At 36.4% G+C, this 12,143-nt stretch overlaps 1 protein-coding gene across 3 annotated transcripts in view; it reads left to right on the forward strand.

Moving 5' to 3' along the window:
• Positions 1 to 12,143, forward strand: part of UVRAG (UV radiation resistance associated) — a 330,550-nt gene that overhangs the window by 33,325 nt on the left and 285,082 nt on the right. The window lies entirely within an intron of this gene.

Below are 12,143 nucleotides of genomic sequence, written 5' to 3' on the forward strand. Positions count from 1 at the left end.
CAGGTACAATGACTAATCCTATAACCCCTCCTTCAGAAAACAGAGATGTAAAATAAGTTGAGGTTCAGTTCTTATATTATGATACTTTGGCAAATCTTTACTCAGTTATTGTTAAATCATCACTTATTTGTTCATCACTTTAATCTTGTTTAGAAAAATGCCTGGCACACAGTATGTGCTTGATAAATAGTGACTGAACTCATATTCTTTTTTCTATTGAAAACTTTGTTAAAAACTCAAATTCTGTCACTTCCATTTATTATAAAGAGGGTTTTTACTGTTTGACTTGCCAAACATAATGCATATTATCTATGTTTAGTATGGCTTTTAAGAATATTTTGCATAGGGTTTTTGTATAAGGAATGTGGTTTCTTGGTCATGGCATTGCTCAGTTAGAAAGATGGAGGTGTCCTACTTTTGATAATGTCTACACTGGATATTTGCATAAATGGCTTCCGTCATTTATTAGGCCATGTTGAGAAAAGAAGAGCTCTTTGATAATGAAACTATCCTTTTAGGGCTGGGTGCAGTGACATGTGCCTGTAATTCCAGCAACTCAGGAGCTTAGACAGAAGGATCAAAAGTTTGAGCCAGCCTCAGCAATTTAGTAAGACCCTGTCTTAAAATAAAATATAGAAAGGACTGGGGATGTGCTTTAATGATAAAGTGCCCCTGGGTTCAATCCCCAGTACCAAAAAAAAAAAAATAGAAAAAGAAAGAAAAATATCCTTTTGTGGTTCGAAGCTCATACTGGATTTGGTTCCTGTCTATTTTTCAGTCTCATCTCCTAATACTCCTTTCACTCTTGTGTTCATGCCTGCCTTCTTTCACTGCTTCACACATGCCTTGCCTGTTGTTCCTTATACCCTTGTTTCCTCAGCTCTTTGCTTGGCTGAATAGGTCTTTGTTTTGTATTTTTTAGAGCATTTATCACTGTTGCTCACTTATTTGTTTAAATTTATTAACTGTCTTCCACCTACTGCAATGTAAGTTCCATGGGTGCGGGACCTTGCCAGTCTCGTTCATGACTGTAACCCTGGAGTCTGGAATAGTATAGATGCTTAACTCCTTGTTCAGTGAATAAATGCATTTCAGTGACGCACTGTATTTATAGAATCCTTGTACATATGTTACTCCATTTTCATCCTTATAACAGCCTGTCAGGCAGATGGGACAAATCTTAAGAAACCAATAGCCAGAGAGGCACAGTGACTTGTGCAGAGACACATAACTGCAGCACTGGAATCCCAGTTCAGACTACTGTCTTCAGGTGTCTACTGCTGTTTGTTCCTCCTCAAGTTCTCTCCTAAATATCTCTAAAATATAATAGATTTGGATCCTAGGGCAGAGAGGTTCCTTGAGCCTGTCTCAGGGTTGGGGGGCAGTGTCTAAAGCTCTGATTCTATAAATGTTAGATGACACATGATAAATGCCTCTTGCCATGCCTGACATAGAGTAAATATTAATTTTTCCTGTCTTGGCTCAGGTGGACAGAGGTAGTCTTGCAGTGGAGAGCTAGGGGTGATTCAGGCCCAGATAGGGTAAGAATTTTGCCTTGATTTCTTCTACACTTTTCTCAGACATTTCTTTAGTTGGGAATAGCTCCTGGCTTTTTCTCCTGGATTTGTGTCATAATGGATCCTGTACCAAGTGGTACTGTAGTATGTTGTGCTACCTCATTGGTATTGTATTTACTTGATATTCATTTGATTTCCAAATTCTTATTTCTAAACAGCATCTCTCTGAATGTTAATTGCTATCTTGAACTCCTTTTGGTTGCTATATTCAGTTGCTTTGGAACTGTCCATGAAGTTGCAGTTAACTGTCTTCCTGGTACATTAGGCTGAAAAGTGTCTCGAAGGATGTTATAGAATGGATCCAAGATAAGGGAGTGAATTGAACTGAAAGCCCCTTTCATTTCCCAGTTTGTCATGATTAGTAATTGTTTCATGAGTATATTCTTTATAATATTTGCTTGCATTGTAATTGTTCATAAACTCTGTCTCCCAAAGTAGGTGAAAGCCTCTGGAGGTCCCAGACTGCAAATCTTTTCCCCTGAGTTCCCAGTATTCTTACTCTATTGTATTGGATAGTTGTTTAATAAATGTTGATTTGTTAATGCTTCTTTTAAGGGTATTCTTTGGAATTATATTTTTGGCAAGAATTCTTTTTTACTTCTTTTGTTTTTTGCGGTACTGGGGATTGAACCCAGGGCCTTGTGCTTGGGAGGCAAGCACTTTACCAACTGAGCTATATCCCCAGCCCCTTCTTTTATATCTTAATACAGGTTCTATAAATTTAATTTTTTTCTTTTCAAAGAAATTTTCTTTTCAAAAAATTACATTTTTTCCCTTTTCTTTTGGTTTTCTTCCTAAATCATTGTGATTGGTTCATTTTAATGGACATTGAGCCCTGCAGTAGTTATCAATATCCAGAATAAGCCAGAAGCAGCACCTTGTTCCCTTCTATCTTGCTGTCTCTGAAGAACCACTACCAGGTCACAGACAAATGGAATTCATTAATTTCTTCCCTGTTTAGGATTTTCTAATTCTTCACTATTGTGATACTTGCTGGGTAAAGTCAGTGGTTTAAATGCTTTTATCTGTATTGATTACTATTGTATTTGGCATTTATAAGATGCTCAGCAAACATTTCTTGAATAAAACAATTCTTCCGAAATACAGATTTATTGACTGACCTCTATGTAATAATATCCTAAAACCTCACATCCACAATTAGGTATCAGAAGATTAGGTGAAGATTTAAATACCTTATTTCTAGTCAAGGCTTAGGTAAATTTTCTCTCAGGTGAACTGAATTGGACACTGATGAATTTAAACTCATGTAACTTTTAGACTTTTATCCTAGGTTTATACATACCCCAGGTTTATACCTTGATTATCAGACCTGAGTAGCTTGGTTTTGCCACTCTGATGTCAAAGGAGACATGGAAACATGGACTCAAAAGTATTAAGAAGAAATTAAAAAGAGTATTTTCTCTCAAAGTTTATATAAACTGACCTTATTCTGTGCCCCTTTTTAACTCTTAAGTGCTTTAGATTATTATTCTCTAAGAAAATTTTCTACCATGATGGTAATGTTCACTCTACCACCAAGTACAGTTGGCACTAACCATGTGTGGCCATTGAGCACTTGAAGTGTGGTTGAGTCTTACTTTGGAACTGAATTTCAAATTTTATTTGAGTTAAATAGCCACATGTGGCCCTTAGATACTGTATTGGACAACACACTTCAAGATGCTTCTGAAAAACTTTCTTATCATTCTTAGCAGGAAGAAATTTCCCTTTTTTTAAAGCACTTTGTACTTTTCTTGTATTACTATTACCCTTCTAAATCCATACAATAACTGCACATTTGTTTTGGCTCCTCTTATATATAATAAACTTCATAAAAGCAAGGACCTGTGTGCTTCATTTTTATAATTCCCATAGTCATCGTATTGTGCTTTCCTTAGACTTGCAAACAAGAAAATATGTATAATGTAACACACACACACACACACACGCACGCACATATACACACATATATACATATATATATATATATATATCCAAACCCATGCTGCCAGTTGTAAAGCTTACCATTATTTTATGTTCAACAACAATAAAAAGAAATTAAATAAATGAACAAACACTTGTAATTAAACTGAAACATAGGGCCTGGGTCATAGTCTTGTAAGATTTGTGATTGACTTTTACTAATCTCTTACTACTTTGGAATTTTCTTTTCCATCTATTTCAAGATGTTTAGCAGTCTTTCCTTTCTTCAGTTTCATTGCTTGACCTGTGTTAGGGATTCCTATATTTATTTGTAGGTCAGCCGTAAAATAAAAATCTTTTCCTCAGCTTGTGGGGATTTCTTTAAGTCTCATAAGGAAGTTGGATTAGGTTCTTTTCCCCATTGTCAAATATTTGCTTCTCAAATTCTAAATGCATGCCTCCCATCTTCTGTACTTTGCTGCCTAAATAAAAACTTAATATTTTAAATTGTGGCTTAACACACAAACAAAAGGATTTATAGATCATAAGCATATAGATGATGAAAATTTTCAAATGGAATACACCAGAATAGTCAGTATCCAGATCAAGAAATAGAATATTTCAGTACCACACAAGCTTTCTCATCACCTTTTCATTCACTGTTCCTCTTGATTTTTGGTAAGGATTTTTTTTTTCCTTCCTTTATATCTTAATACAGTTCTATATTGTCTTTGCTGATTTCCACATTTCAACTTGATATTTTAAGATTAATTCATATTGTGCAGTGTATTTGGTTTGTGTAGTGTTGCACTGTGTGAATATAACAGAGGATCCATCTTTCTGTTGATAGACATTTCGTTTTTGGTTTTGAGCTAATATGAATAGTGCTTCACTATACACATTCTCCTATATGTCTTTTGGTGAATGTGTGTATCCATTTCTGTCTAGTATGTATCTAGGAGTATTGCTGAAAATTTGCATATGAGTATATGAGTAGTTGAAGCTACTGAACAATTTTCCAAAATATTGTTTTGTTTACACTCTTATCAACTGTCAGTGAGAGTTTTAGTTATTCTACATTGGTGTGAGCAATTGATTTTTTAAATTTTTTGAATGTAATGAATTTAAATTTGTTGATAGATATCACATACAGGATTTTTTTGGTTTAAGTTGAAATCAAGAGAGATATTTTAAATGGCAATTAAACTCAGCTTATATAATGCCAGAAATGCACCTAACTTAAAGAATTGATAACAGATTCAGCTATTTTTAAGGGTGTGCACGGAAATAGTGACTTTTGAAGACTGCCATCTACTGGCTAAAGATGATAGGATCTTGTTGATTTTATTCTTTCAGATCAGAATTCATCTTATAATGCAAAGAAAAGTACAAGTTAGAATTGATGATAAGTGGGCATATGTTAGATGTAATAAATGTAATAGAGCAAAGTAAAGCATAATAATGGAGTATTTGGCAGGGGCAGTAGCTGTTTTTCTGTGACAGTTACATAGAAGAAAGCGTTGAGCAGAACCTAGAAGTAGTGAGGGAACATGTTGTGTATGTTTGGAGGAAAACGATTGCAGACCAAGAAACAGGAAGTTATAAAGATAGGAGTTTATACTTGAGGTTTTAAGAAAACAGCTAAGATTTTGAGTAGAGTGAGCAGGGTGGTTTGAAAGTTTGTTAGGCAAGTTTGATAGAGAAAGAGGGGCAAGGTAGTTGAGGATCAGGGCAGTAGAGGAAATGGCCTGGAGAGATCAGAGATGGTAGTCAAGGGCTGGATAACACTAGAATGAGTTTTTGGAAGGGGTATAGTTACAGGTACTATAACATTGGGGGCAGCTAGTGGACAAGGACTCATTATTTTCTTTTTTGTATAGTCCCTAAGCCTATTGCTTTATCCAGAGAAGTCCAATAAATATCTGTTACATTGAGTAACTAGAATACTTTACCTTTGACAGGTAAGATGGAGATGTATCTCCAAATTATATGTCAGAGTTGAGGTTTCCTCTCAGATATAGTTAGTAGATAGCAATTAACAATGAATGTCTAATTTATTGTTAATGCTTTGGCTTCAGCTAGACATACTCTCCAGATAATTTCTCTCTCTCTCTCTCTCTCTTTTGGTTCAAGAGGAGAATAAATACTTAATATGCTTGAAGGATCATTGGATTCATTGATAACTGAAATGATTGAAGCGATATCAATGGAAGTGACTAGACTCTCTAAAGTTGATTTTGTACTTACACAAAAGTAGAGACAAATTGTATAATGAACCCATATGACAATATCTTTTAACAGTCATAAAGTTAAATTAGATATTTTTCCAAAAGCAAGTTTTTAATTTTTGGAGGGGACTTTTAAATTTTTATTAGAATGTTTAAAATTTCATGTTAGAAGTAAGAATGAGGGTACCTAATAAGTGTGTATTTTTAAATTTACTAAAGTGCCCATATATGATATAAGTAATATGTTAGATGTTTTATATATGTTATTTCTCACCTTAACAATGTTTCATGGTAAGAGATATTCCTGTAGAATAGTTAGGGAAACAAGCTGAGGACTTTCATCTAGGTCACATGACAAGTGACTGGTAAAACTGATGTTCAAGAGGCCTGTTCTAGTCATAACCCCTCTTGTATCATGCTTCCTTCAACTGATTAAATGTTGAATGGAGGTCTAATAGACGTCAGTGAGACTTACAATTAAATAAACAAGTTTTAGAGCATGTATTTTTAGGGAAAAAAATGACAGTTTAAGAGAACCACAAGTTCTACTGAAAATGTGACTGAGTTGTTTTTAAATTTGAGGAAAAAAACTGAACAGTACAAATACTTTTTATGAGTTACTGATTTGAGTGATTCTCAAACCAAGTTTATGTTTTAGTTGAATTGTGGCTGAATGAATTAGCATTTAATATGTATGTGTGTGTGTGTGTGTTTTGCTTATGTCAGATTATGTTACCCTGTGTTGAACGCATCATCTTCAAAGTTGTCCAACTCTGTCTGGTTAACCACATGATTTGGAGGGAGTCTGGGATGCAATTATAATACCAGGAAGAACAGGATACAATGAGATGTAGGAGTGTTATTTATCATCGTTTGGAGAGAGGAATTAGGAAAAGTTCACAGTAATTTCTAAATTGGGATACGAAGTCTGAGGAGAGATGAATTAGACAAGGGAAAGAGTTTATCGCTTACCTGGAATGTGCAAGGCCCTGAGTTTGATCCCCGCACAAACAAAGCAAAACTAAACAATAATTTATTGGACTAAGTTGGGCATGGTGGCACACCTGCCATCCCAGCGACTGGGGAGGTTGAGGCAGGAGGATATCAGTTCAAAACCAGCCTCAGCAATTTAGTGAGGCCCTAAGCAACTAAGCAAGACCCTGTCTCTAAACAAAATATAAAAAGGACTGGGCATGTGGCTCAGAGGTTAAGTGCCTCTGGGTTCAATCCTCAGTACAAAAAAAAAAAAAAAAAAAAAAAAAAAAAAAAATTATTGGACTATTATCCAATAAATAAAATCTATGAACAATTCTAAAGAGTAATTTAGTAATACCCTTAGAAATTTAGCATGACCCAAAAGTACCACTCTTTGCTCTATAGAGTAGTTCTGCCTAGTTTTGAACCTTGATATGACACATGCTCTTCTGTTCAGCATAATACTTGTGAGATTCATCCATGTTGTTTCATGTCGAAGTCCATCTATTGTAAGGGACATACCCTTTGATGAACATAAGTATGCATTTCTCTGAGGCATGTACTTAGGAGTGTAATTGTGAGCTGGGCTATAACAGGTCACTTTAATAGATACTGTCATATAGTTTCTAAAGTATTTGTACCAGTTATATCCCTACCAGTAGTGGGAAGTTTTAAGTTATGCTATATCCTTGCATCGTATTATCTGTCTTTTAACCCTTCTGGTATTTTTCCTTCTGGGATTGTTGTATTATCTTGTGACTTTAGTATATACTTCCTTAGTGACAGTTCCAGTTGAGCATATTTTTGAGTGTTTATCGGCAGTTGGGATGTTCTTTTTTATCAAGTATCTGTTCTGGAAAAACATGCCAACTGATGCCAAGGAAGAATAAACAGATTTTGTACAAAAATTTGTGACTTTAGTTTTTAAGTTTATGAGATCTATTCCTTCTTTGGTGCTTTCAGTTTTTGACTCTTCAAGACATGGAGTTGGTGGTTGTATTCCAATTAAGTAAAATGTTCATATTTGAATTTTTCATATCCACATCACCTTTGGTCTCCTTCCTCTTCCCTTTCTTTCATAAGAGAAAATTATTTAGCCTTTTCTCAAGGAGTCAGGGTTATTATGAAGAACACCAATTATAATATTACACTTGTCCTTCAGGGGCTGCCTGGGACATAAAGCTTAATTGCTCTTATGTTAAATGGTCTCCAGCAACATGACCCACCTCCTGTACAAAAGTTATCCAACAAATTTATGTCTTTAGGGTCCATTAACAGACTTTGTCTTCCTGCTCCAGATACGACTGACTGTTTGATATAAGGCTAATTTTTTAGTGTTTCCTAACATCAGTTTTCTTCTGAAAGATTGAATCATGCTATCTATTTGATAGGACTTTTGAACTTTGTGAAGGTTAAGTAAAAATATATAGGCACATTGGTGGTATGGTGCCTGACATACAGAACTTTTAGTTCCAGGGTGCCAGGTACTGTGGAGGTCAAATATACTGATAGAAATCTCCCCTTTACTGAGGGGAAGGCAGATAAGAAGCTTAAGGTGATATATCATGGCAGGTGCCTTAAGAAAGTGATCCAGTTACAGGCACCTGTGGGAGCACAGAGGCAGGCAGTCAGCCCTAAGGACATTGGGGCACACACAACTCTCATTGCTTCTTCCTTTCTTGTAATACTTATAACAGTAGTAAAAATGAGCAAATGGTTTTTATTCTCCATTTACAGAGTATGATTCATATGGAGTGAGAAAACGAATCACTTTTTCCAAAGGAATCTTAAGCTCTGCCCCTAATCTTGGCTTAACTTTAATATTTTTGACCCCAAACTTATTAGGTCCTCTTCCAGTAGAGTACCAGGAATAGGATTTTTTTTTCCTTTAGTCATTTAACAAATATTCGAGTGCTTACTGTGTCTCCATGGTGTTATATTATCTAGTTGGGAAAACAATAGCAGAAAAGACCCTACCTCCTGGTGGTCTGGCAGTAGAGTCTGACAGTTCCTGGGAGATCAGGGAAGGCTTCTCTGAGGAAGAAATGCTTGAACTGAAACCTGGTGGTGAGAGAGTAGTGACCAGGAACGGAGTGGGTGGGGAGAGGCAGGGAAGGGCTCTAGTCAGAGGTCTCAACTTCATCATTTCAGTTGGACTGACAAGTCTAATGGTCTGTTTTAGTTTTCACATTTCTAGAATTTGTAAATTAGAGGACACCCTTATTTTGTCTCTTTCTCTGTGGTATGCAGCTTCCTCACTTGCACTTAATTAGTTCATGTTAAATTAAATCGGGAATAATGCTTGCCTTGTAGTACAAGGCCCATGAGAACTGCCGTTATTCCTATGAGACTGGGTGGGTGAAGGAGACTCAGACCAAGGTGGATAGGCATGCGCTCAAGCTTCAGAACTAGAGGACTTGGGTCCAGAATTCCTGGCTTCAAGCTTCTCAAGTCCTCGATGGCAAGCTGATTGAATTAGTGAAGGACAGGCCCTTGCTTGTTAATCTGTGAGGCATATTTTATCTTGCAGTAACTTTCTTGCCTTTAGTGTCATTTTCAGTCACTTATTTGTGTGCCCTCCCTAGTCAATGGTAGTGTCGGGTGGAGCAGCAAGAGCAAGTTTGAGTTCTGCATAGTTATTCCAGGGAGTAGGATGGTATTCTTTCTTCCTGCTGTAGGAATCTAAAATAAGTAGGAAAATGTTAACAATCTCTCAAGGTTTCTTTTGTTCTAAATAATTCTTACTGCTAGGATTTAGTGGGGACTAAAAACAAAAACAAAACTAATGTACAAAAAGAATTTGATTTTTTCAAATTTGATTTTATTTTTACAGACTGCATTTTGATTCATTGAACACAGATGGGGTACAACTTTTTGTTTATATGGTTGTATACGATGAAGATTCACACCATTCGTGTAATCATACACGTACATAGGGTAATGATGTCTGTCTCGTTCCACCATCTTTCATAACCCCCTCCCACCCCCCCTTCTCATTTCTCTCTGCACAATCCAGAGTTCCTCCATTCTTCTCTTATCTTCCACCCCCATTATGCATCATCATCCACTTATCAGAGAAAACATTTGAGATTTGGTTTTTTGGGATTGACTTATTTCACTTAGCATGATATTCTCCAACTCTGTCCATTTACCTGCAAATGCCATAATTTTATTTTTCTTTATGACTGAATAATATTCCATTGTGTATATATACCACAGTTTCTTTATTCATTCATCTATTGAAGGGCATCTAGGTTGGTTCGACAATCTAGCTATTGTGAATTGAGCTGCTATAAACATTGGTGTGGCTTCATTATTATAGAGTGCTGATATTAAGTCCTTTGTATAAAAACCAAGGAGTGGGATAGCTGGGTCAAATGATGGATCAATTCTAAGTTTTCTGAGGAATCTCCATACTGCTTTCAAGAGTGGTTACACTAATGTGCAACTCCACCAGCAATGTACAAGTGCGCTTTTCTCCCCACATCCATGCCAACACCTAATATTGCTTGTGTTCTTTGATAATAGCCATTCTAATTGGAGTGAGATGAAATCTTAGGTTTTAATTTGCTTTTCTCTAGTTACTGGAGATGTTGTGTACTTTTTCATATATTCGTTGATCACCTGTATTTCTTCTTCTGTAAAGTGTGTGATCAGTTCTTTACCCATTGGGTTCTTTGTATTTTTGGTGTAAAGTTTTTTACGTTCTTTATACATTTTGGAGATTCTTGCTCTATCTGAAGTGCATGTGGAAAAGATTTTCTCCCACTGTGTCAGCTCTCTAGATTCAAATTCTGGTACTGTTTTTATTAGGCAACCTTATATAGGACACTGTGCTTGATTCTAAGATGCACATTTTTCACCATTCTTTGAAATCTAGATGCATCTTAAAATTAATTCTTTGTGAAAGTCATACAGAAAATGATACATCTTAGAGTTGTGGTTTCTTGGATTTGGTGAAGTAGTGTTTTGTCTTTTTAGCTTTTGAGGTTAACAAATTGTCTTACTTCATGTGGACTTATACTGTTGGGATCAACAGGGCTAATGTTTTCAACAGATTAGATGCTTCTATGTGCTAGATGAGGCATTTTGCTATGCTCTTTTCACTTATTATCTGTCTTTGGGTAGTACTTATCCCTAGTGAGTGTTAAGATTTTTAGCTATTTCTATAGTTAGTTATTATTACTATGCTACTTAAGCTTCATAAAACTCAGGTGATATCTTGTTCAGTTTTCATAACTGAAGATTCTAAGACAGAGAGGGGATTATTTAATTTAGCAGTGTGACTAAATTATAGCACTTTTTCCTACCATATTGCCTCTCAGCTCTCTTCCTTGACAGAGAAAAGCCGAAGTTAAATGACTTCACACCATTAGACAAACCAGTGGTTCTGTCTCATTTGCTTGTTTGCTGCTGTTCCTAATCCATCCACATTTCTAGTGATTACTCCTGGGTCTGCCTAGTGTAGTGGTCAGCCAGTGATTGGTCAAATTTTGTGCTCAGATACCTCATTCAGTGACCTTTGCCAAAGGAATGGGAGTGCATTTCAAGTTTGGGCAATCTTTAAGTCTTCTGTGGCTTTTGTTTTCCACTGGGCTTTCTCTGGTCTGCTCTATGAGTATATGCCAGCTCAGTCAGCTAGAAACGTGTGGGTTCTTTGGACCCTCTTTGGGCTCTCCTGGGTGGATGCATGGATTGCTTATTAGGACCCTCTATAGCTATCTCATTTTCTCCTTCTTCCTATTAAATTTCTGGCTAGTTTCCCAGTCCATTGCTTATCCCAAACAGGACTGTAAATTCAGGCTACTGAGCTGTTGTTCTTCCCTGTTCATTTGCTATTGAGCTTGCTAGTGTTACTGACATTATTGCTGGTGTTGGGATTTTTCCCTGCTGCATTCCAAATCAAGCCATTCCTTTTAGAATTACCCACCTCTCCCAAATAGAACAGCTTTGCTGATAGGACTGGCTTGGGAATAAAAGCAGCCCCAGGTAAGAATACCACATACTTCCCTCTTCTTACCCTGAGGTCTTTTGTTTTTTATGAAACCTTTCCCCAATTTGGTTGATTTCCACAGCCCTGAAATTGTCATTTGACTGTTTTGTCCAGTTTCATTGTTGGATTTTTTGGAGAACGTTTGCCGAGCTACTCAATCTACAGGGTGAGAAATTCCATCTCTCCCTTAGATTTACTCTTATATTTACCACTTTTTGCTAATCATTCATTCTTGCAACATAAATGTTCTGTCTGGTTCACTTTCCATGTGCCTTAAATTATATTCTCTAGAATTTTCTTCAGTGAGCATTTGCTGGTGTCACATGCACTATGATTAGGTTGTCAGCTGGACATTGTGGTGCACACCTGTAGTTCTAGAGACTTGGGAGGCTGAGGCTTGGGGATTACAGGTTCAAGGCTGGCTCGGCAACTTAGTGAGACCCTATC

This window comes from Sciurus vulgaris (assembly GCF_902686455.1).
Source record: "Sciurus vulgaris genome assembly, chromosome: 11".
Taxonomy (NCBI): domain Eukaryota; kingdom Metazoa; phylum Chordata; class Mammalia; order Rodentia; family Sciuridae; genus Sciurus; species Sciurus vulgaris.